This window comes from Vulpes lagopus, chromosome 16, assembly GCF_018345385.1.
Source record: "Vulpes lagopus strain Blue_001 chromosome 16, ASM1834538v1, whole genome shotgun sequence".
Lineage (NCBI taxonomy): Eukaryota > Metazoa > Chordata > Mammalia > Carnivora > Canidae > Vulpes > Vulpes lagopus.
Window position 1 is genome coordinate 13,092,531 of NC_054839.1, and position 24,914 is coordinate 13,117,444.

At 42.6% G+C, this 24,914-nt stretch overlaps 1 protein-coding gene and 1 long non-coding RNA gene across 2 annotated transcripts in view; one reads left to right on the top strand and one right to left on the bottom strand.

Moving 5' to 3' along the window:
• FARP1 (FERM, ARH/RhoGEF and pleckstrin domain protein 1) overlaps positions 1-24,914 on the bottom strand; it is a 282,324-nt gene that overhangs the window by 154,624 nt on the left and 102,786 nt on the right.
• LOC121477011 lies at positions 3,707-9,780 on the top strand. Its single transcript, XR_005984070.1, has 2 exons — positions 3,707-5,679; positions 9,400-9,780. It is a non-coding gene; the product is annotated as an uncharacterized LOC121477011 (long non-coding RNA).

Sequence of the window (24,914 nt, forward strand, 5' to 3'; positions counted from 1 at the left end):
CTGTGTCCAAGGGTCTCAGAACCTATTGGAGAGGAAAATAATAAAAACCACACAGGTGAAATGGCCGGTGATGGGGCACAGAGAGGCTATGGGAATGCAAAAGAGAAATAGCACACATAAGGAATCAGGAAAGGATCACAAGAAGTGACAGCTTGAGCTCCATACTGAAGTTTGCCCAAGAAACAAGGGACCAAGGCACTCCCAAAGCAGCATAGACATGAAGACGAGGAAGCATGAGGAGCATGAGGCATCTGTAAGCCTATCAGCAGGTCCCAGTTGATTCTTGAAGAGCCTTGAAAACAGGCTAAGGAGTGTTTGGATCTTGTCCCCAAAATGAAGGGACACCACTGAGGAATGACATGCTCAGCTATGCATAAACGTAGCTAGCATCCTGCTCATCATTGTTGATTATGCTTCTCACGAGGTTGAATGTCAGTCCTCTCCTACAAAGCTTAAGCTCCAGTAGGGCAAGGTTTGAGTTTCTCCTGTTCACTGGGTTCCCATTATTGAGTAAAGTGCCTGGGACAGAGCAGGTATTGAATAGACAATGAATGAATGAATGAATGAATGAATGAATGAATGAATGAATGAACGAACGAACGGACGGATTGACTGAACCCATCTGTCAGTGGGCTTGGGCGAGTAGGCTAAAAGGGGGCATCCAAAGGGAGGGGGAAAGACCAGCCAGACACAGGATTCCTCTAAGTCTGCCTCTCAGGTGTGGTCTGGGAGGCTAAGAAGGGACAGTGAGGACAGTGATTTTTAAGAACTCTAAGGACGAGGTGATAGGGATAAGATTCTGAGCTTGGAGAATCTGGTATCTAAGAAGCAGCAAAGGGGAGCTGTCAGATGATACAGGAGTCCGCTTATGTATAGAAAGAGATGTGGCCAGAAATAAACACAGGTGGCCATAAGAAGGCCACTGATGGGACCACGAGGCCACAAGTGAGGGGCTTCAATCCAGAGGCTGTGAAAACTGGATTGGTTTTGTATCACATCACGACTTCCTTTGAGTTAACTATTAATACCACCAACAATGATCGTAAAGCTACAACTGATCTTCCTGAGCTATTTGCTCAGAGCATTTCATTTTCAGCTCTGAGGACTGCTAATAGCTGAAGCATGAACTAGATTATTTCCACAAAGGAAGACTGCAGTTTAAATGCCGGCTCTTGGTTTAAAAAGCAGTTGAGAACAAATATGCCTAACAAAATTATCCCGACGTCAGATGTAAAAAGGACTGATGATCATTCTTTTCACTACAACCAGGATCCACTTAGGTCTTGAGTTTCTGCGAGAACAAGGGAGCAGATTATAGGAAAGATAATGAGCGTGTTTTAATGTCTAGCACGCACCTGGCTCGCTCAGACTGCGAGTGACATCACTAAGCAGCCCTGCATCTTCCCAGAGCCTCTTTGAGATGAAGAAAAAGCACTCAGAAAATTCTCAATGAAATCAAATGAATAGCCAGCCGATCCAGCAGAAAGAGAAACGTAGCTATCAAAAGAGGCTGGGATTCATGACCAGGAAATCTAAATTGATCTGCTGTGTTCCAGTTTTGTTAACTCCCTACAAGTAAGAGAATCTTCAGATTTGGGGGGTGGGGGAGGAGAATCTCTTCCATATTAGAACAAATTCAGGAAAACTTAAAATGCATACATGGTGCATTTTCTTCCCTTCTGAATTAGTAATGGCTTTGGTAAGTCTGATAAGGGGAAATGCACACAGTCACAATCTGGATTACTCACTCTATTGAATGGAGTAATGTCAATGAGAACATTAGCATGATTTTAGGTACTAAAATAATAAAACTAGCCTATTTTAGAAAAGTACTGACACGGAAGCAGCTTTCAAAAGCTTTCATTCTGAAATCAGAACGTAAGACAGGACACAGACCCCCAGGTGGCTTTCAGGCCCAGGGGAGCTCGTCTCTGCTCTAGAAATGAAATGTTCTCATCTGTCCAACAGGGGACCAGTACTTCTGAGCATTAGTGATACGTGAGGCCTTCGCTCAAGGGGAGTCGATTGTCAGCGGCTGGCAACGAAAGACAGATTCCTGCACCTGGGTTTAATCTCATGCTTTCTCAAATTACCCTCAGGCATGTGAGCGCCTCTGAATATTAAAAATTAACTTTCTCAACTCATTATGAGCCCAAACTTCACTTGCAAATATAACCGGGAAAAGACATGGAGGGAGGGAGGGAGGGAGTCAGCAATCCAGTTAAGTACCTGGAATTGGTCATTCTGCAAAGTCTGGGAGTCCCTCACACACTTAGGAGAATACTAAAGGCAATCGTCCTGTTCAGTCAACCAGTTATTGACATCGTAAAGAGTTATTAGTACTTTTACCAAGTATCCTTGTGTCTGCAGGGGCCAGCTAACCCACCTGGTTTGGGGGGCTCAATTTCTAGCTCTGAGGTTGGTGTGAACATTTCTCATGGAGTGAGCTTCACTGCCTAGGTGCTAAGAGGTGATGGCAGGGCTGGAGCAGGGCATAGATAGGAAAAATTATCATATAGGTATCATCTCTGACTTTTTAAGACACTTGTACACAGAGGGGAGGTAGTGGCAATGGTTATTCCAAGTGCTAACAGTTTTCTTCAATGATAGGAATGTTCTAGACATATCTACACTGTCAAATATGGCAGCCACTAGCCAAATGTGGCAATTAAGGAATAGTTAGTTCAATTGCATTTAAATGTAAATAGTCACATGGGGCTGGTAGTTACCACACTGTACAACATATACTTAGAAGACACAACCTAAGGGTGCCTGAGTGGCTCAGTAGGTTAAGGTCTGCCTTTGGCTCAGGACATGATCCCAGGGTTCTGGGATAGAGCCCCAAGTTGTGGGGACCCTGCTTCTCCCTCTCCTTCTCTCCTTTCCCACTGCTTGGGCTCTCTTGATCACACACACTTTGTCTCTCAAATAAATAAAATCTTTAAGGAAAAAAAAAAAGACACAATGGGATGTCTGGGTGGCTCAGTGGTTGAGCGCCTGCCTTCAGCCGAGGGCATGATCCTGGAGTCCTGGAATGGGGTCCCACATCGGGCTCCCTGCAGGGAGCCTGCTTCTCCCTCTGCCTGTGTTTCTGCCTCTGTGTCTTTCATCAATAAATAACATCTTAAAAAAAAAAAAAAAAGGACACAACCTAACTTTTGTCAGCTGCTGATCCAAATACAAAATGCTAACCTTGAAAATGTTAGGATTTGTTTTTAGGATTATTAAGGAGAGTGAACAGCCTCAGCTGTAGTCAGCAAAAATGCATGTGTGAGGTAGTTTGTCGCTAACTCATCAATCTTCATCTTCAGAGATAGACAGAAAAACCACACTGAGCAAGTTTTCAGTTAAAGGTTATAGCAATTATCTAAAAACACAAATCTTTAGTTTTTATTTTCCCAAAGAAAGAATACCTAGAAAAATAGCTGATGAGACCAGAATGTTTTTCAAACCCTTTTTTTTTTTTAAGATTAAAAAAAAAAAAAAACACCAAAAAAAACTTTAGTCCCATGACCAATCTCAGACTTGGTTACTCTCATGCCAAATGACTTGGACTCTGCCCAGGTTGGTGGCCTAGTTCTCTACCATCTTACCTCGCTACAAGGTCTTCTGGGTGATTCCACTACCACCACAGTACACTCTGTTGGTTCCTTAGGCACTACCAGGTGTGACATTTTCCAGAAGGAATGCTTACTGTATCCTGTTCTGAAGAGCTTGAGGATAGGTCAAAACCCCATCTACTTTTAGACTTTCTTGATATTCATTTTGCATTGATGGATTCCTCTCAAACTTCTCTCTGGTTTTCTCATTAAAAAGATGTCCTCATTTTCCTTATCAAAATTTCAAACTAAGTAAAATTACAGGAAAGCCACTTTTTCCCCCACCAAAGCACATACACAGATTACAGCATTTATGTAGAATTATCCTGTTTAATCAAGCCAAAAATGATCCTTTTAAAGTACTGAAAGAGAAATTCTCTCAAGTGCACACAAAGTTCCTCATTACAGAGAAATATGCATAATACCTCGGGTGTACTTATCACCATAATTATTTTAGTGAAATGCATATCCTAAGATAGTAGGTACAATGACATCTTATATTTACAGCAATGCCAAAGAATAAAGCACTCAACAATTTTCTAGAACTTCCCTTTTAAGATCAAATCTCTTTTAATCCTCTTGATAGAAACCATTTCTAAGTATATTTATAATTCCTTGGGTTCTTAAACAGAGGACTGAATTTTTAAAGTTTTTTTATTGAACATCCCTCTTGCCAGAACATCAGCTATCAATTCTCACAGCCTGCTTTGTCCAGTCTCCTGGTTTATAGTTTCCAATTTTCCATGTACTAGGAGCAATAATTAAGCCTGTGTGGGTTAACTGAGTTAATCATGCTCTGAGTGAGGAACCAAAGAGCAAAGTACATAGCTGTTGGCAAAGGATTTCTGCCAAGCGAAGCATTCAGAGGTTCTCTTCCCACCCCACGCTCCCCAGCATCCCTAGCTATGTTAAAATTTTCCACATGACAGGGAAGCTTAAGAAGCCAGAAGCAGAGTCTCCAAATAACACCTCAAGTCCAAATTTCAATTAATATAAAATTAACCAGTTAATTTACCATTTGCCAGAATTAAGTTTACTCTAGTAGATAATTCTAGCAATAATATCAGAGCTGCATAGCTAATCAATAAACTTAGCGATGCCTCAGCCGTAAGTTTTCTAACACCAAAATCTTGTCATCTTTCATGGTGACTGCATAGCAAACTTTCTGTCTGCAGGTAGCACCATGTTGTTTTTCCTGCTGAGATTAGCTAGTGCTTAAAGCACCTGGGGGATGCTTTTAGGGACTTTCTTGTGCTTCTTTATAGGAAGGTGGGGAGACAAGGAGTGTGGATTGTGTGTAGGGCAACACAGAAATACAAGTGGGAGGGCACACAAGTGCATGACATGGAGAACAGTAATGCCTAGACCATGGATGCCACTCAATAGCTGCTCCTCTGAAACCTGTCTAAACAAAAGATTTATTATCAACTATTAGCAAGAAATGTAAAGGTTCTCTTGCTTCTGTTTTTATTAATTATAATTATCAAAAAATTTTAGGGCAGTTTACATGGAGTCTTTTAGAAATCTACTCGTTAGCTCTATTTTTATTTTTCTTTACGGGACCCCAGCCATCTCTGGGCTATGAATAAAGTACAACGGGCCATGAGGAGTGGGTCAATAGCAGCACCCAAGCAGGAATAGTGTGTTCTCCTAAAAAGAAAAATATGGAGTTGGTGAAATTGAGCAATGAATGAGCAAGTTTGAGGAATAAAGTCCAGACCGATTTTCTGTAAAAATTCCCTAATTTATCAAACCTGGGGTTTAAGGAACCATATATAAACAGAAAGCACCTGAGGTCCAGGCTTGGTAATTAACTTGTTTCTCTTGCTCATTCACCAAACACAGTCACCGAGTGCAGGCTGCATGCTCCATGTCCCGCCGGGGACTGCTCGGCTTTGCTCGGAGAACACAGACACAGCAGTACAAGAGGGACTGGGGGCATGCAGGAAGGCCATCGGACCCCCTTGAAGGATGGGGGACTTCCTGCAATAAGAGGCATCTCAGCAACACAAGGAGTGAGCCTTGGCAGAGCGCATCCAGGGGTCATGCCACGTGTGCGCCAAGGCCCCGGAAATGGCAGGTTAGTCCATTTAGGGTGCCCACTGTGGTAGATCTGGGGCCAGGGTGGGGGAGGGAGCAGAGGAGAAGCTGGAGGGACAACTGATCCTAAGAGCCCCTGAAACATAGCGAGGAGCCTGTTTTCTCGGCAAAGCCATCGACAGTGGTCTAGGTTAAAATTAACAGAAGTGGGGGTAGGACAGGAGACAGAAGAGGAAGTTCAGGCAAGATGACTGAGAGATGGGTGTGGCACTGGGGACACTAATGTGACAGTGGTTCTATCCTGTAGGAAAGGAGGCAGGGCAAAGGGAGAGGACCAGAATATACCTGAGAGAGGCACTCCAGGCATTAGAGCAGGCACCTGAGGAATGGGGGGTAAGGCATGAGATAGGGGGCTGAGTATAGGGCACGGCAAGATGAAGAATTTTCTAGAAGAACCCTAGCTCTACCTCCAGAGTCACAGCCTTTGGACTGTGTCCTTTCTTAAGATTATTCATTCCTACCCAAACCCCTATGAGTGCTATAGCCAATGCAGGGGTTGGTAGGATTCATGTCACCCATGGGAAGAGAGGCCCCTAACACAGGACATCTGTCACCTGCTTCGCAGCTCAGCCAAATCTCTTCTCAAGCTGTGAAGAAGCTTCACGGACCTGCTCTGCCTACTGAGTAGCTACTAACCACATTGGCCGTTTGCGATTTAATTAAAATGAAGTAAGATCAAAAATTCAGTTCCTGGGGTGCCTGGGTGGCTCAGTGGTTGAGCGTTTGCCTTTGGCTTGGGTCATGATCCCAGGGTCCTGGGATGGAGTACCGCATCGGGCTCCCCACAGGGAGCCTGCTTCTCCCTCTGCCTACATATTCTCTGCCTCTGTGTGTCTCTCACAAATGAATAAATAAGACCTTAAAAAAATATTCAGTTCCTCAGATCCAAGAACTACATTCTAAGTGGCTACCACAAGTGACAGACACCAAACATTTCCTTTATCACAGAGGTTTAAGATAGAACTGTGTGGAATTTGCTTCAAGTAGCATATGCAAGAGGTGAAGAAATTTTTTATTAACGAAAAGGTAGAAATTCACTCCATCACAGATTAAAGTTCTCAGTGAAGAGGGGCACCTGGCTGGCTGAGCTCAGTAGAGCCTGCGACTCTGGATCACAGGGTCTTGAGTTCAAGCCATATGTTGAGCCTAGAGTTTATTTTTAAAAAAACAAGAACAATAAAAAAGGTAAAACGCTCAGGGAAGAGGATCAATGTGGAAAACAAGAACACTATTTTGACATTCTCTTGAATACATAAAATATTCAAATAACTATAATTGAAACGATAAATTTCAAGTGTTGGCACGGTTTGCTAAAATATTTTTCTATTGTACGTATATAAACTTAGTATTTATTTATTATGCTGTCAGTGTGGATAAATAATATGAAAATAGTAAGAAAAACATTGCAGCCTCATCAGAGTAGGAGTCAAAAAGGCTTCAGTATTTTTCACATTTCATGTTTTTAAATTTATGACATATTCCAGGAAACCAAGGGCAGAAAACCATAATCAATGAACTGCTGAAAGTAGCATTTAGGAACTGATCCTGTGGGCCTTCTATACAAGTTTACTGATAAATACTAGTAGTTATGCCAACAAGTGAAAGTTCAATGTTCAAATACCAGCCTAGGGAGGGTAAGGACAGTTTTGGAATAAAGCTCTGGATCCTTGGGGAAGCGCTCACACCTGCACATGTGCACACACAGCAGTGACCAGTCCCAGGCCCAGGCCATGCCCATCAAAATGCATGAGGGTAGACAGTAGGGCAAGGGCTTATATTTTTTTAAGGGCCCCCATGAAGTCACTAATATGAAGACAGTTGGAAAGAACTATTATGAATTAGACCAACTATTTTTTTTTTTTTTTACGATTTTAATTGAGAGAGAGTGACATAGCATAAGCAGAGGGAAGAACAGAGGGAGAGAGAGAGAGAGAGAATCATGAGCAGACTCTATGCTAAGCACAATGCAGGGCTCGATCCCAGGACCACTAGACCATAACTTGAGCTGAAAACAAAGAGTTGGACGATTAACTGACTAAACCACCCAGACACCCCTAAACCAACCTTTTCCATAGTCTCTATGCTCACAATTAAGATGTCCTTAGGGGACTCTAGGGAGAAAACACAGTCCTTTTTAATATTCACAATATTTTCCTTAAGCTCAATTTAAAGCATCCTATTATCCACCAAGGCACTGGATTTAACCCTGACTGTAGGCTGGAATCACTTGGAAGGCTCTTTAGAAAAATACTAATGTCCGGGCCCCCTCCAACCTACCAAATTGGAATTTCCACTAGAACTCAGGCATGTGTGTTTCATAAGATTCCTAAGTGATTCTAGAAGGCAGCCACAATTGAGAACCTTCGCACTAAATGAAACCGATGCCTTATTTCTTGGGAAATTCAAATAGCAGTCATGTACCCAAAATATAAGCCCCAGGAGATCAGACTAAATCCACTACATCTGTCTCAAGTTTCATCCCAAAGGTGAACCCAGGAGGTGCTCACAGCAGGTCTTCCCTTAACTGCCAGTACCCACCCCCGCCCCACAGTATAAGCCCAGGAATCAGCACTCAAAAATTGCTTGAACAAATGGGAGCAATTTATGTGGTTATGGATAATCTTTCTATAAATGAGTTTAATTTTTTTTTTTAGATTTCAGAGAGAGAGAGAGAGAAAGCATAAATGCAGGGAGGGGAGGGGCAGAGGGAGAGAGGATCTGAAGCAGACTCCATGCTGGGCATGAGCCCTACATGGATCTCGATCCCAGGCCCCTGAGGTCATGACCTAAGCTAAAACCAAGAGTCAGAAGCTCAACCAACTAGGCCACAGAGGAACCCCTGATGAGTGAATTTAAATGTTTCTTTCTAGAGGAAATCCAAAAGCTCAGATACAGTCTGAAACTATATCCTGACCTGACAAATCAATTTGAACACAATAAATACTTATAATGTTGAGCCTCTTCTATATCAAGGAGTTTTTGCCAGCAAAACAAATTATCAGAAAACCCTAAAACTAAGAACCAAATAGCAAAATAACCTTCATGTAAACAGCAATTGGGGGCTGCCCCCTTCTTCCCACGTCTCCTTCTCCCCACCCCATCCTGCAAGCTGGAAATGCACCCATGCCAGCGGTGGGGCAGTTGCGGGAACCCATTCCTCCCCCTCACACAGGATGTGAGGGGTGTCCTCACTCAGGTCTCGGGAAAGGAATGGGGGTTCGCTAAATCCCGTCCAGTTACATCATGGAGTCCAACCATTCCTTAAGCCACCACGCTCTGATTGGAAAATTCTGTCTTGGGATTCTGAGTCCTGGAACTGATTTATTTTAGTTCTTCTGTAAACCAAAATCCAACCGTAAAAACAACATAATAACATTAAAGGCAATGTGCAACAAGAAGAAACGTTAGCTCTGCTCCTTAGACCCTAACATGATCATTTATAAATGTGTTTAGGTGTTGTGTTTGGTTTACTGGTACAGTATCTTCACATAGCTTTCGTAATCAAGGCTGCCATCTCATCCCATCGCCTGCTTTTCCTCACTCACTATGATGCTCTAGTAGGTGAATCAACAGCTCTATAAAACAGGCAGAGGGGAACACAGTGTCCAAGGAGGAAGTCTTGTTCTACAACGCTGCTTATAAATCCTGGACACCGCAGGCAAAATCTGCAGGCTCTGATGCTTCCAAATGTCTTTTTCAGAGACTCTGAAACATCCAATAATCTAGAAACTGATCTCGTCCTTGGCATTTTGGGTGCTCATTCCATCAACTACATTAATAAAGGAAAGGCTGAACACAGAGATCTGGCCTCCAATTATGCTTAACGACACTGGTGACAGGCATGGAGCCATCAGCGCTGGCCAGACCTGCCATCCTGTACCGGCTCAGAACGTTACAGGGAGCTGTCACCATCAAAGGGCAATTCCATCTGCCTCGAGGCCTTGGAAGAAGGAAGCTGACTTTGAGCGTTACATCCATCCTGTCCCCCCACCTCTGTCATTTTACATACAGATGGTACCTTTGCAGCTTCTCCATGAAAACACTTTTCAAATGCATTAATAAATGCATGCCTGGAAGAGTGTTTTCTGTTTCTCCAGGATGTTTAAACATTATGCAACTCACACTGCTCCAACCCAGAAAGTGACAGAGCGGGTGGGGGGTTAGCCCTTAGCCAGTCATCAGGCAAAAGCTTTATTCTCTCCTCAGGCCAAAGTGACCAGCCACCAAAGGCAACCACTCACATTTTAGATGAACCACTCACATTTTAGATGAATCATGATAGTTTAGCTCAATCTTTTGCAGATACAAGAAGGGTGCGGGGAGGAGGGGGATTTCCTTTCCAAATGCAAAAATGTTACAAATTGATCTCCTCAGACCAGCATTTTTCCTTCCTAGAAACTTGCTATATTTTTGCCCTGAGGGAACCAATTAAAGCCATTATTTTTGTTGTTGATTATTTTTAAAATATACCAAATTATCGCCAACCTCCACGATAATCACTCGTGGCCAGTCCTATTTCATTGATATCCCTAACGACACTCACACACATCCATTTTATGTGGCAGCACATCCCAGACACCATTTATTTCATGCATGAATAACCCAGTATGTTAAGTCTACTTTAGAATGACAAGAACCTGAGTTCACTTATTAGTGTTTATAAAATTCTGTGGCAGGAGAGACAAAGTTAAGGCATTAACTTACTAGAGAACCACATGTAGGAAATTAAAAGGAACCACCCCTTCTGATCCCTCACTGCCCAAGAGTTTGGAGAGAGATTTGCCAGTTGAATGCAGCTGTGCATCACGAGTGACTTCAACCCAGCCCCAGCACAGCAAGATGAATACAGTTGCATGTGGCTGAAGTTTACTTTATAATAAAATCATGTTACGGAGTGCCTGGGTGGCTCAGTGGTTGGGTGTCTTCTGCCTTTGGTTCAGGTCATGATCCCAGGGTCCTGGGATGGAGTCTTGCATCAGGCCCCCTACAGGAAGCCTGCTTCTCCCTCTGCCTATGTCCTTGCCTCTGTGTCTCTCATGAACAAATAAAATCTTAAAAAAAAAAAAAAAATCATGTTACTTGGAAACCAATTAGCCAAGTATCTATTATTTGATCTGAGTTAAAACCTCAAAAGAGAAATGACTGCTCATATTTATTTGATGTGCAGTTAAAATCCTAACTTTTTCTGTTTTAAAGTAAGCTCTATGCCCAATGTGGGGCTTGAATTCATGAGCCTGAGATCAGGAGTCAGATGCTCTACTGACTGAGCCAGCCAGGTACCCCAAAATCCTAACATTTTTTTTAAAGATTTCATTTATTTATTCATATGAGAGAGAGAGACAGAGACACAGGCAGAGGGAGAGGGAGAGGCAGGCTCCCCACAAGGAGCCCAATCCAGTACTCCATCCCGGCCCCTGGGATCATGCCGTAAGCTGAAAGCAGCTAAGCCACCCAGCTGCTAAGCCACCCAGGCGTCCCAATCTTAACATTTTTAAGGAGGTTTTTACTTATGTGAATGGTACTAGTACCTTTCTTTTGACACATAAGATTCTGGATGGTCAAGACCAATGTGGGAGCGGATTAGTAATAATTTTGCTAGTATTTTCATGTTTAACTGAAATCCTCTCCATGGGATCATCCAGGCCCCTCTGATTTCTTATTTTCAAAGATTTTATTTATTTATTCATGAGAGAGAGAGAGAGAAAGAGAGGCAGAGACACAGGCAGAGGGAGAAGCAGGCTCCATGCAGGGAGCCTGACATGGGACTCGATCCCGGGACTCCAGGATCACGTTCTGGGCCGAAAGCAGACACTAAACCGCTGAGCCACCCAGGGATTCCCCCAGCCCCTCTGATTTTATGAAGAAATGGCCAAGGGAGAAGGGTGGAAGGGAGAGAGAGAGAAACAAAATCTTAAAAAGATGCAATTCTATGAAAATATAATGTAAAACGAAGCAAAGATTTTCAGACAAGCTCATCTCGTATAGGTAGTGAATGAATAAGGACTGGCTCCTTGCTCTCTCACTCAGTCTCTGCTGATCAGGACATGGAAACCCAAGGTCAGTTAAGAACCCATAAAACTCCCCATTTCAAAGAGAACCTGACCAGCCAGCACTGCATCTTTCAAAGCCAGCATGCTGGTGTGCACACCAAAAGCTCCAGGGAATGAGTATCTTGGGGGTATCTTGTGCCTTTTTTTAAAAACATTTTTCAGCCTTTCACATTTTTTCCCTCCAGAGATCACCCTGACAAAATAACCAAGCTTAACAGAGGATGCCATCTGAATAAAGTGTGAGGAGGGAAAAAAAAAAATCCCTGACAATGCAGCAAATCCATGCATATATTAGTGGAGATGGTGTTCACACTGAGGGCATGGCTCCCTGGGGGAGGTCAAGGTTAGCAGCCACACTTAGCAAACTCCTTTTCTTCTTTTTGTTTTTAATCCTTGACCACGCAAAACCCTAGGTTTTGCCACTTTTTAAACAAAGGCTGATTATAAAGCAGCTCAAATCTTTCACCAGCTACAGCATTTCCTTTTGTAGTAGAGAGAAGATGGGCTTTACCAGGAGACAAGGGAGGTTCAAATCCCCGCTCTACTGGTCCCTCTGCAGTTTAACCTTGAATTCCTCCCCTGGAAGTCAAAACCATCCGACTTCACAAAGCTTCGTTTGTGTGGTCTCTGACTTTCTATTTCCCTACACACAACCTGACGATTCTATTCAAGGCTAACAGACAAAACTTCTTGAATGCCTCTGGGGCCAGACACCACTGAGGGCAGGAAGCCGGGAGTCCTGGTCCTTGCACAGCTCACAGGAGCGTGGCAGTGGTTCCTCTGGCCCTATGTAAAACTCGAAGTACTTCTTTCTGGTACCTTCTCACGGCCCAGCCCCTGGCTTCTTTCTGCTCTCATGGCTCCAGTCTGTGCTCAGTAATTATCACCAATTATCTCTGAAATGTGAGCTGATATGAGCTCAAATGCAAAAGTAGCAATTGTGGCTTCTCACTGCCCCACAGAGACACCCTTAATCCAGGCCAGCACCCGGGACTCTGAACCCCAACCCCAACTCTTGGACAAGATGCTCCAAGCAGCTCCTCCCAGTTAGACAGCTGGCAAAAGTGCAACCTACTAAGTGCTCTTCTTCCCCCTCTTCACACTTTAATATGGGGCCCCTGAGCACTTAAACAAAGATCCCTTAAGCTCCCAAACACAAAGGTCAAGACAGGAAGTGAGAAGAAAAACGGAGACTGTATTTCACTTGGTCCCCCAAGTGAAAATTTCCTCTTCTCTTTTAGCTTCAACTATTCTCTGTAACTGTTGGGCTTTTCACGGGTGTGCAAAGAGTGGTATCTGTGGTACTTTTAAAATAATATATATTCATTGGTGTAAGACAAGCTAGACTCAGCAGTGAGGCAAGTGTCCAGGAGATCGGCTTGTCAACACTAAGGGAGCCTCTGGCAAATGCCACCAAATGCTTCCCTCCTTGCTCTCTACCTGTATTTGCAAAACTTTAGTCACTTGTGTTACTGTTTGGAGAATGTCTGAAAATACTTCCAAACTCGGTTCCATGAGTACAGATGCCAGGCCTATTTTGTAAAGCATTGTGTCCCTAACAACCAGTCCTGCACCTAAACCACAGCTGACTCTCAAATATTTATGAACGAAAGAAGTAGGTCCTCCACTTCCTTGAGTATTTGTAAGGCTGGTTTCAACTCTTCTGTCATCCTGACCTGTGAAACTGTGATGCCAACACAAGTATGTACTAATATTCACAGAGAGAGAGCTCCAACAACCGTGATCTGCCTTTTCCTACTTCATGCTTTTGGATTCAAAGGACAACAGAGTGAAACCCTGGGGGAAATTATGGATCATAATTATGTGAAGAGAGTAGCTTTCTGGATTCGTACATTGGCTGGGTCCTCACACTATCACTACACACAGTCTCAAAGGAGTGATTCACTAAATTTAAAAAAAGGAAGAAAAAGAAAAATTAACACACGCACACTCAGTTTCAGCTTCTGAGCCACCTCAATTCTCAGACTAAGAAAACTGCTCTCATCACATAAGAAAGTTGGCTACATAACAGTTATAAACCATGACAATATTCACATTTTCTCCTTACTGTTAAGAAACCCATAGGCCCAAGGTGGAGACACTTGCCCCCAGGGCAGCAAACCCAGTCTTAATTGCAGTTTCAACCTCTCCAGAAATAGAATTTTAAGCCAGTCAATTTGAAATTTTCTGGTCAACACCAAAGAGATAATCTGTCACGCGCGGGCCCTCTCTGTCCCCTAAAAAAAGAGGAGTTAACCGAGGCAATTAGATCCCCGGCCCTTCCCACAAAAGGAAGGTGATCTTGCCTAGAACAATCCTTTTCTTTTGCTAATAACTGCCTTGACCCATCCTCCTTCCTGCAAAAACCTGTTTTGCATGACTCCTTGGAGCATCCCTCTACGTGCTCGATGGGATGCTGCCCGATTCATGAATCGATTAAATAAAGCCAATTACATCTTCAAATTTACTCGGTTGAATTTTAAGATTCCCCAGTAGGCTTAGTTAGGCCATTACGAAGCTGGTATCTGTGAACTCATCAGTTTCACATCTCTACAGCTGTTAATCACAGAGGAACTCTCAAGATCCCACACACTGCCCAACATCTAGGAGAGGAGTGAACATTTAACAAAATGGATTTTTCCAAGAAAAACATACTGAGACTTTATAAATTACTAATAGTTTAAAAACCAAGACCCAACCAAGCCCATGGACACACACATTTAAAACCAGATGTGCAACCTAGTATTGCCCACATAAAGAATTTAGGACAGCTAGCAAGAGCTTTTGAAAATAAGAGCACTAGATGTTATGCTATAATGTTGGCAAATTGAACTCCAATTAAAAAAAATTTTTTTTAATTAAAAAATTAAAAAAAGTAAGAACAAAACACATTTTGCCAGATTTATTAGTCATGTGTTATTGAAGATACACTAACAGCTCAGTCTCCACAGAGAACTGTGATAGACCTTGACCAATCGGGAAGGGGTAATGATGGTTTATTACACGTCTTCCTACTGGTCAAATGTGAAATCTACTATTGAACACTAACTCTAAGTTTACCTACGAGTAAGGATTAAAATCACCTGTTCTCAAAGCTTCTCCACTAGATGCAGTATGGCTGGACTTGGTGGTTAAAAGTCTTAAATAACCACTGGTTTTTATTCTTACCTAAAACCAGATTCTTAACAAACCCTCCACCTAGTCACTATGTTCCAAATAACCAAGGTAAAAAAAAAAAATTGTTAGCTAAATTTTCTCCTGACTACTCCCTTAACAAACAGCAACAAGGCAAAGAATCAAGCAGTCACTGGACACATCACATTGGCCCATGAGAAGGACAAGATTCCTGCTTCTGAGGGAGGAATTTGTCCCAAGAATTGTCCCAAGAATTTAACATTAAAATTGGATTTCATGGTATGTTAGTTGCAGAAATATTCTTACTTTTTGGAGATGCACTCTAGAGTATTGAAGAGCTAAAGCTTTGTGAAAACTTGTCAGCTGTACACTTGTCTTTTGTGAGGTTTTTTGCATGTATGTTATATGCCTCAATTAAAAGTTTATTTTAAAAGAAGAGTGAAAAAATAAATAAAAGAAGAGTGAAAGATGTCAAAGGTTCAACAGGGGAGCCTGGGTGGTTCAGTTGGTTGAATATCCAACTCTGTTTCAGCTCAGATCATGATCTCATGGTTGTGGAATCGAGCCCCATATCAGGCTGTGCACTCAGTGTGGAGTTGGCATGAGATTCTTTCTCTCTGCCCCTCCCCCCCTGCTGTCCTCCCCCTAAATATGTAAAATCTTTTCAAAAATAAATAAAAGGTTCAACAAATAGGTATGATGGAAAATGGATAGATGGAATTCAGGCAAACATTAGTTGCTGAATAAAAGGAATGGGTATATAAGGGTCATGTTTCTGTAGGGTGGTTGGTTTTTTGTTTTTTTTTTTAGATTTATTTGACAGAGAAAAAAAAAGCACAAGCAGAGGTAGCAACAGAGGGAGTGGGAGAAGCAAACTCTCCTCCAAGCAGGGAGCCCAACCATGGGCTTGATCCCAGGACCCTAAGTTCATGACCTGAGCTGATGGCAGACACTCAACTGACTGAGCCACCCAGGAGCCCCTGCAGGTTTTTAATTCTTATAGGAAAATCTAATTGGATTTCCTATGTATTCACACAAATAGTTTAAGCAAATAAAGGAAGAGCCCTCGTGCACAGACAGCCAGGTCTCTAACCTGAGGTAGTGTAAGCCTGTTGCGATAGAAGAAGACAGGAATGCCCCTAAAGGACCATGAATTATCTAAGCTCAAAAGGGCTTAAAACAACCTCCACCTCTTGAAGTGCAAGGACAGAAATGAGATTTGTTTGAATTACACAGGAGCTGGAAACAGGAGAAAAATGGGTAAGAGAAAGAAGAGTAACTGAAGGAGCTGTGACAACCAAGAGGAAAAGATGCACATTGTCCAAATCAAGACAATGCTAACAGTTTCCAGAGAAGGAAAGAGCGTGATCCCCAAGAATATATAAGTGACACACATGTGTCTCCATTCATCATGGTTTTACAAAAGTAGAATTCTTTCTGGAGGAGAACACCTGTATCTGAGCCTTTGGACTCTTGATTTGAATCCCAGTCCTGACTCTCCTAGACTTCCGAGACAAATCCCTTTTGAACCTCAACCACCAAGAGCAGAGATGGGTATCTGCTCCATGTATGCTGGAGCTGAAGCTGTGAAGATGACCCAGGCAATGCTTGGCTTGACAGACAGGAACAACTGGAATCCAGCGCAACATCCGAACTTAGTAAGTGCTGGTGGCTTTTAAATTCAAGCTTATTTTCCTCTTATACTGAAAGACTCCATTAGGACTTTATTGTTTACATCTGGGTTACCCATGTAACTACGTCCCTGTTCACCAGTTAATTAAAGAGTAAAAACAAAAAGTAGCTCAATACATTGACCTGCAAAGATCATCATTAAGAACTGCAAGTGAGAGGGCGCCTGGGTGGTTCAATCAGTTGAGCATCAGACTCTTGATTTAGGCTAAGGTCATGATCTCAGAGTCCCGGGATTGAGACCCATGTCAGGGCTCCTCGTTCAGCAGGGAGTCAGCTGGAGATTTACTCTCTCTCTCCCTCTGCCCCTTCCCCACCCCCCTCTCTCTCCAATAGATTAATTAATTTAAAAAGAAAAATAATTCCAAGTGAAGAACATTCACTTCTATGGGGTTGATTCAAAGTAAGGACAGCATATGTTATCATAATTTTAATATTACAACAAAGCCAATAAACTAGCAAAATTTATTAGATACTATGGATCCACAATAATGCTATACACAGGGTCCCTTAAATCAATTCTGAGGAGGGGTAAGCAGAACCTGTGTCAACTAGACTTGCGTTGAGGTTGGCAAACATTTCTTGTAAAGAGCCAGACAGTACCTATATTATGGTCCACAATCCACATGGTCTCATTGTAACCACTCAGCTCTATTGCTGCAGCATGAGAAGCTGCCATGAACAACATGTCAACAATGGGCTCGGGTGTGTTCTAATAAAACTTTATTGATGGCACTGAAATGTAAATTTCATGTCATTTTCACATGTCATGAAATACTACCCTTCTTACTTTTCAATCATTTAAAAATGCAAATGAAATATAATTTGTTTTATAAGATGAAAAAGTTCTGGCAACTGGTTGCCCACAATATGAATATAATTAACACTGCTGAGCTATATGCTTAAAAATGGTTAACATAGTACATTTTACGGTATATATATTTTGCTCTAATTAAAAACTGTTAAGTCAAAAAAAAAAAAAAAAAAGACCATTCCTGGCTGGTAGGACTATGAGCTGATATAATCTCCTGGTGTTACTCAGAAATAGGATGTGAAATGTACTACTGCTTGTCAACCCAACATGACTAGAAACCTGACATCAGAAATCACTAGATAGCAGTTTCCATCCCAGGCCACAGTGAAGCAGAGAGTCCTGCAGTCCTCTGTGTGAAGGCACAGACATTGCTTGGATTCCTGTCATATTTCTGCAGGCCTCATCTGAGGGTTTGTGAACAGAGCAGCCCGTCCCTCTGGGCTGTGAGTCTACTGAACTGGAATCCTCCCCTGCAGAGGAAAACTGGATTTGAGTAGGGGACCCACACATTGTCTCAGCAGCCATCCACAAGGCCCTTTAGGATGATGCACATCCAAATGTCTTGGCATGCAGAAGGGGCTGGCCAAAGCAGAAGGCCCAGGGGGAAAGCCAAGTACAGATGTGACCCAAAAAGTCTGGGGGCCACGAGCCTAGGCTCTGAAAGCATTTACGTCACCATCAAAGGAAACATGGCCTGCATTTCCAAACCCCACACTTCCCATGTCCACACCAATAACCAGATGGAGATAGAGATGCCAAGTTTTTCTCAAAGCAGTGACTGTGACCCAGAAAGACAAATCCCAAGGACAACTGCAGCCGGCTGGTCCTGTGATGCCACAAAACCAAAGGATCAGGTCAGAACGTGTGGGGTTCGTTAAGAAAAAATAGTGGCTCTTGTTGCAAAATTGGTCTGTGGCTAAAATTCGTTTACACAAAAACATTTTTTCTTCCTATGATGTTAATTTGTTGAATGCCTACATAAAATAATAGCCCTCTTTTCCATGCCTTTAACTCCATCCTTTTATAGTTTTCAATGATGGGTTTTATTAATACTCGAAGAGCATCTTGGGGTGGTTTTTATTCATTAATCTACATGTAATATCTGGAAGTTCTGGAAACTGGTTTGAAATCTGGGACTTACAGAAAATTTTCCAAAGGTAGCGGTTCCAAAGAGTGACTCATGACAAACCTAAAACCCTCCCTTTGCCACCAACCAAGCAAATGAGTAAGCTCTGTTAATGACCAAGCTTCAGGAATAGGAACTGTGATTAATTTGATGTGGACAGTGTGCTGGGCCCTGGTGCCTTATCTACATTTCCTTCAAAGGACAAAGTTGGTATTTTTATTCCCATTTTGCAGAGAAGGACAATGCGGCCCAGAGAACAAACTTGCCCAAAACCACACAGCTAGTAAGTGGTTGGACTGGGACTGGAGCCCAGATCTTTGACACCAAAATTGATGCTTCGCCCCCCTCCCTCTCTCTTTCAGATAGATTAAACAGAAAATCAAATAATGTGAAAACCACTGCTAACGTGAGCTGGAAAACGATTTTAAGTAGCAACCTCCTGGTAACTCATTCTCACTAGGTCTCTCGCTCCTTATCTATAAAGGAATGAGTTGGCACAAATGGCATCTATTAATTTCATGCCTTTGACACCAATTTTTCCCCATTAGCCAGTCATGCTAGGAAAAATGGAAAAAAGCACTTAAAAGTCATTTAGTTGTTTTTAGTTTATTTTTCCTGTCACACAGAATGATCGACATCACTCCTGGGAATCAAGGGATTATTCTGGCAGGGCAGAGAACTTTATAAGCTGTCACAGAGAAAATCAACTAGTCGCAGTGCACCATTTGATGTTCAGCTTCACACAGAGACTTACTGACATCATCTACCTCTGCCATAAGACTGACTTCTGAGGTGGCATTCCCACCCCCCCACAGGATCCAGAGCCTCAAGCAGAACAGAAGCCCAGTATACATTTGTTGTTGAAAATACGGTGGAAATAATCACTTTTACAATGCAGCAGTAGGAGCTGGGTGTAGCCCAGAGAAGCACGATTAAAATCCCCTAACTTTACGTACCTGAACAGCTCAATAGGAATATATATTCACCAGGAGGAATGTGTGTGCCATGTTTTAACCAACACCACTAATATGGAAAGACTGAATTCTATTGTCCAACACCACCTGGATGTACCCAGGGATTCAAAACACCACACATTCAGATACGTTCAATGATACTACATTTCCTATGCTTAGCCCCCTGCACACTTTTCCAAGTGTCTTCAATTCAGCTGAAGAAAATGTTAAGAAAATCATAAGATACATTTACGATACATACCATCTTTATCTAAAAAACAAAAACAAATGCAACACAAATGAGTTAATCCACAGTTCCTCGAATGCTGGTCAAGGGTCACCTGTCCCTTAAGGTGAGGTTCAATAACAAATCACATCTTAGATCAAGAGATGGCACGACTTCCCAAATGAGATGATGTCCCAGCAAGGTTTTGAGGGGGAACAGCTTTCCAGGTGGGGGTAGGGAAGAGGGGGAGAGCATGAAAAAAGCATTCCAGAAGGAGAACACGGTATATACAAAGGTGCTACCTTAGCACACTGAGTAATGTGTTCGGGGAACCAGAGATGGACTACTTTTACTGGAGCGAAAACTTGAGGGAAAGATGGATGGTCCCTAAGTCACCTGTGGGAAATGAGGCAGGTATTTATAGTTTCATTTCATTGATTAGGAAACCAGAACAGAGGCAGGCAGACCAAGGCCTCTGTGGGAATTGGGCTAATGCCTGCCTTATACTCCACTGGCCCTCCCCATCCAGGGCTTAGGGCTCCATGAATGGTACCTTACTCAAGTATTTTCCCCAAGGTCACTAGTGAATCAATGACTAAATTAGAATCAAGGATATGCCAATGCTTATAACAAAAGTCACTTTATTTCCAAACTAGGTAGAGATAACCAGTGAAGTTAGGGAAAAGACCTAAAAAGAAATGATGGGTAAAGGACAACCACTAGAGGAATGTCACAGTATAAAAGGTTCAGATTCATAAACATGAGATCAATTCTAAGAAAATAAATATCACATAATGCTTCAGGATGTTTTAGATGATGGATGTGCCATGATTCACTCAATCCCATGCGGCCGCCTAGTCCAGGCAGCTTGATTTTTGCACATAGACTGAGCCATTCCTTAGAAGAAATCCTTTCAAAGAGCAGTCACTAGTCAAAAACGCACAAGGTTACGTACTTTTATAGGAGATCATAAGATTTTTTTCTCTATATTGCTCAATATTTTATGACTTTTGAATGGGCATAGATTTTTTGAAAACTGAGAATAGCTTTTAAAACAGAGTCAAGTACAAAGAAAGGTAAGAGTATATCCACCACTCAGAAATGACAACACTTTGTCACATTTGGTTCAGGGTTTGTTTGTTTTTTAATAAGTAGAAATAAAAACCTCATAAGTAAAACTATTCCCATTCTATCTTCCTATTTGTGTGTTTTTCCAATATGTTTTATATCCACACATGCACACACCCCTACAGAAATACAGAGAGCTCTTTGTAGGTATGATTTTTTAAATATGAATTCAACCATTCTCATCATTCAAAAATTATGTTCTTGAGATCTATGTTGATTTATATAACCACAGTTTACTCCTTAAATTCTGGCACACTGCTGGTTTAAATACACCATTCTCTATATATCCAACTCGTTTATGGTTATTTAAGTTGTTTCCAATTCTACTCCTGAAGATCAATTCAGTAATAACTACCCTTATATTTATCCTCCTGAGAGACAGACAGAAATTCTCTCTAGATGTGAACACTGTAAACAAGAATAATGTTGAAGATGGCTCTGTATTAGGGAAGTCACATGGTTACACTGTCTGCGACACCTGGAACACCTCTTGTTAGGAATGTCACAACCTATACTATACCATGAATAATACCTGCTGCTCCAAAAAAAATACCCACTACCTACCTCCTCCTCAACCTAATGAACAGTAATCATATGATTATGGTAACTTCACTTGGGTCTTACAGATTATTGGCTGTATTCTCCTCTGTCCCAATTTTACTTGAAAAAATATTCCAATTAAAATTCACATGCAACTAACACAAAGAGCTATCACAATGCCATTTTAACACACAACTTCAATCCTGGCCATGCCACCAGGTTACCCCCAGTGAATACAAAATGCACAGATTCCATGAACGCTATGCCTGGATTGACCAATTCCCATTAAAACTCAAATTCAATCTCTTCATTTTAACTGGAGCTTTTTGCTAGTCCTCTCAACAAGCCTCGTTTTCCATGATCTTAAATGGAAAAAACACTTGATCACCTCACCCAACACAAGAGGGAAGTCACAATCATCAGCTGCCCTCCGGCTGCCTAAGTGGCCCTAAAATAAGCCAAGTGCATCTTGCATTACACGTCTGGAGCCGGGAGGAAGACGAACAGCTGGCAAGTAAGAATAATGCGGTACTAACCTATAGGAAGCACAACCAGCACAAAAGAGGGCTGCTGAAATCATCCACCCAGACCAATTCAAACCACGTGCTGCTTTTTCCTTCTTCCACTCCCCCCGCCACAAGTATGTTATATATCGGTAAGACAGCATCTTTATTACAAGCTAAACTCCCTTGCCACACACAATTTTCCATGGTCCTCAGCCCATTCAAAACAAAAAAAGCTCCCCAGGCCGGAAGTACACAGTCATGCAGATTTATGGAAGCTAATTTAACTCTGCAAGGAAGGAATGCCACCGGGTCAAAGAAGGGAGGTGGTGAAGAAGAGGGCGTGGAACTAAAGGTTGCATCCATGGCAGGTAGAGACAGGCACTAGGGTCTCTTTCTGAAAGGCAGGAATTCCATCACTGCACCCTACCCCAGGATGGACCAGTTCATAGCAACTTCCCATCACTGCAGCCACCCGAGGGGACGGCTAGCACCTCCCCGGCTAGCACCTCCCCGTGGGACCCTAAGCAATGCATCCTCTCTCCCCAGGGGCTTCCCCTAGAAAACAAAGGTATGAGACGCACATGTCCCCTTAGCAACACAATACCTTAGGGTGGGGATCTCAGAATCCCATCCTCCCCAGCAACTGCCAACATCTGTCCATCCCTAATTCCAAGAAGCCCTCCTAAAATGCCCCCCGCCTCCCCGCAACAGTGCAGGAATTAAATGCAGACATAAGCCTCCAATCAATCATGCAGATCTCTCCAGAGCCTTCTCCTGTAGCCTGTGTAGAACTGATTAATATTGCGGGCCTTGACTCTCTCCAGCCAGCAGGGCTCTGGGATGGTGCCTGGCCCTTTGCATCCTGTCTGTGGCCTCATTTAACACTCCTCTTGGCCGGATAAATCTGGCAAGCGGCAGATGAGAAGTCACTTCCAAACACTGGTCAGCTTCTTGGCAGAACAGGGGGATTGAAACAGGAACATAGTTCCGTGTTAGAACCCCCTGCCTGGGGAGAACATGAAAAACCAACTCTAGCTAAAGCAGGGGGATTCTGAAAATAATTCTAAAAAGGCAGGTGGAGAAGGAAGGCATCCAGACAGTGTTAGTAAGACAAGCACTTGTAGGTGAGTTTGAAGTTTACTGGCATTGTTTTGCTTTCACGGGTCCAGAATTGAGCTGGGCTGAGGCCCAGACCTCTGGGTACCATAACTTTGACCTTTCCAATGTTTGCATGGTTTATCTGGGATGCAGGAAATACTTGCAGTGGCTGAACCCATAAAGATGCAGGTGGCTATAATGCCTGGGTCTTGTGTTTTTTAATGGAAGAAGCTGAAAGAGAGCAAAGAAACATTTTAAATGAAGCAATGTCTCACCGGTCAACCAGTACTAGGGGACTTCCAACATGATTAACAGTATCTTAAAAAAGAAGACCAGCTTTATACATTTCAGACACCAGGTGAGCAATGAGTGACCAAAGACACAAAAGTAAGAATGTATTATACCTTCCCGTGGTGTCCAGAACCACTGGGGTCAGCCAGTGTCCAAAGTCACAAATAATCTATTCAGTCAACTAAACTTAGAAGCACAAAAATCCTCAGAGGCCGAAGAGACCAACAATTAAAAGTAGAGTGCTCCCTCCCTACAGCAGACAGGCACTCAGAATGTAAGAGAATCATGAAGTGGAAATTGTGTTAAAGAAGCTGAGTGCTGTTTTTTTTTTTGTTGTTTTTTAATTACATTTCCCCAATATAAAGACTGGTCATTCTAAGGACTTCTCATTAGGACAAACAGGAGTTTACTAGTGTAGCCCAGAGGGCTAAAAGTAGGAAAGAGCCTGAAGGATTATTCCAATTCCCGTTTTATGAACATTCAAACTGAAGTTCAAAGGCAACTGGCCCCAGGTCGCACAGCTCCTCCCAACATACACACCCCTCTTCTAGGGATTATTAAACACCCCATTTCTATGGCCCCCCGGACTATTTCCCAGACTCCTCCCCCCTCTCCATCCAACCAAAATCTTTGGCCTGAAGCTTAAGCCAAGCTCCACATGACTCACACCAACAACTCTTTCCCCTCTGAAGTGCGTAAGAGATCAAGTTTCCAAGAAACCATCTTGTTATTGGAATTTTAAATGCTGCCATTTTTATAATCAAACACTGTGAAACTTGCTGAAGAGGGCTGGCTGAACTGCCAGAAGCCAACAGGCCTCGATGACACAAAGCTCCAGTCTCTCTGGCCACATCTAGGGCAGCCCAACACTGGGGGGGCAGGTGGGTACCGAGAGAGGCTACATGGAAGCCCCTCACCAACCAAATTCTAAGACTAATTACAGACCAGCAGATGTGTACTGATCCAAAAAAAAAGAAAGAAAGAAACCAGAAATGAACATTTTAAATTCTTGAATTAATTACCAAATAAAATCACATAAATATACATGAATAATCCTACCAGGTGGCAATATTCCTGGGCTGCTTCTATGGAATTTGTCACTTCATCATGAGGGCAAGAAAGGAGGTGTCGGCAGACAGTTTGGTGACGGACTCTGGCTTTCTTCTTTGCTTACCGTCTTTGCAAACACTCTGATTTTTCTACTTAAACCTGTACTCCTAGAAGCTTTACCTTCTCCGGTTGAATGACATCTGTGTAAGGTCACAAATTAATAAGCATGATGCTCAGCAGTCTTATGCACTATCTAGATGTATTGACCCATCCTTCACACAAAACCATACCGGTTGGTGATCTTCACAACTATCATTAGAGTTTTCAGAGGAAAAAGCATATCGAGACAGAGGCATTCATAGCCTGAGCTTATCAAGTCCTACTAATCAGATAAATACCGAGTAAAATGTCAGATTCTTATACAGCGCACATTTTAGCTTGGATATCTTCCAAGCCACAGATCAATTGAAGTTGTTTTTTTCTTTCAATTTTGGGGGGGGGCAGAATGAGAGAGAGAGAGAGAGAGAGAGAGAGAGAGAGTGTGTGAGTTTTAAACGGGCTCCATGCTGGGCACACAACCCACTATGGGGCTCAGTATCACAACCTTGA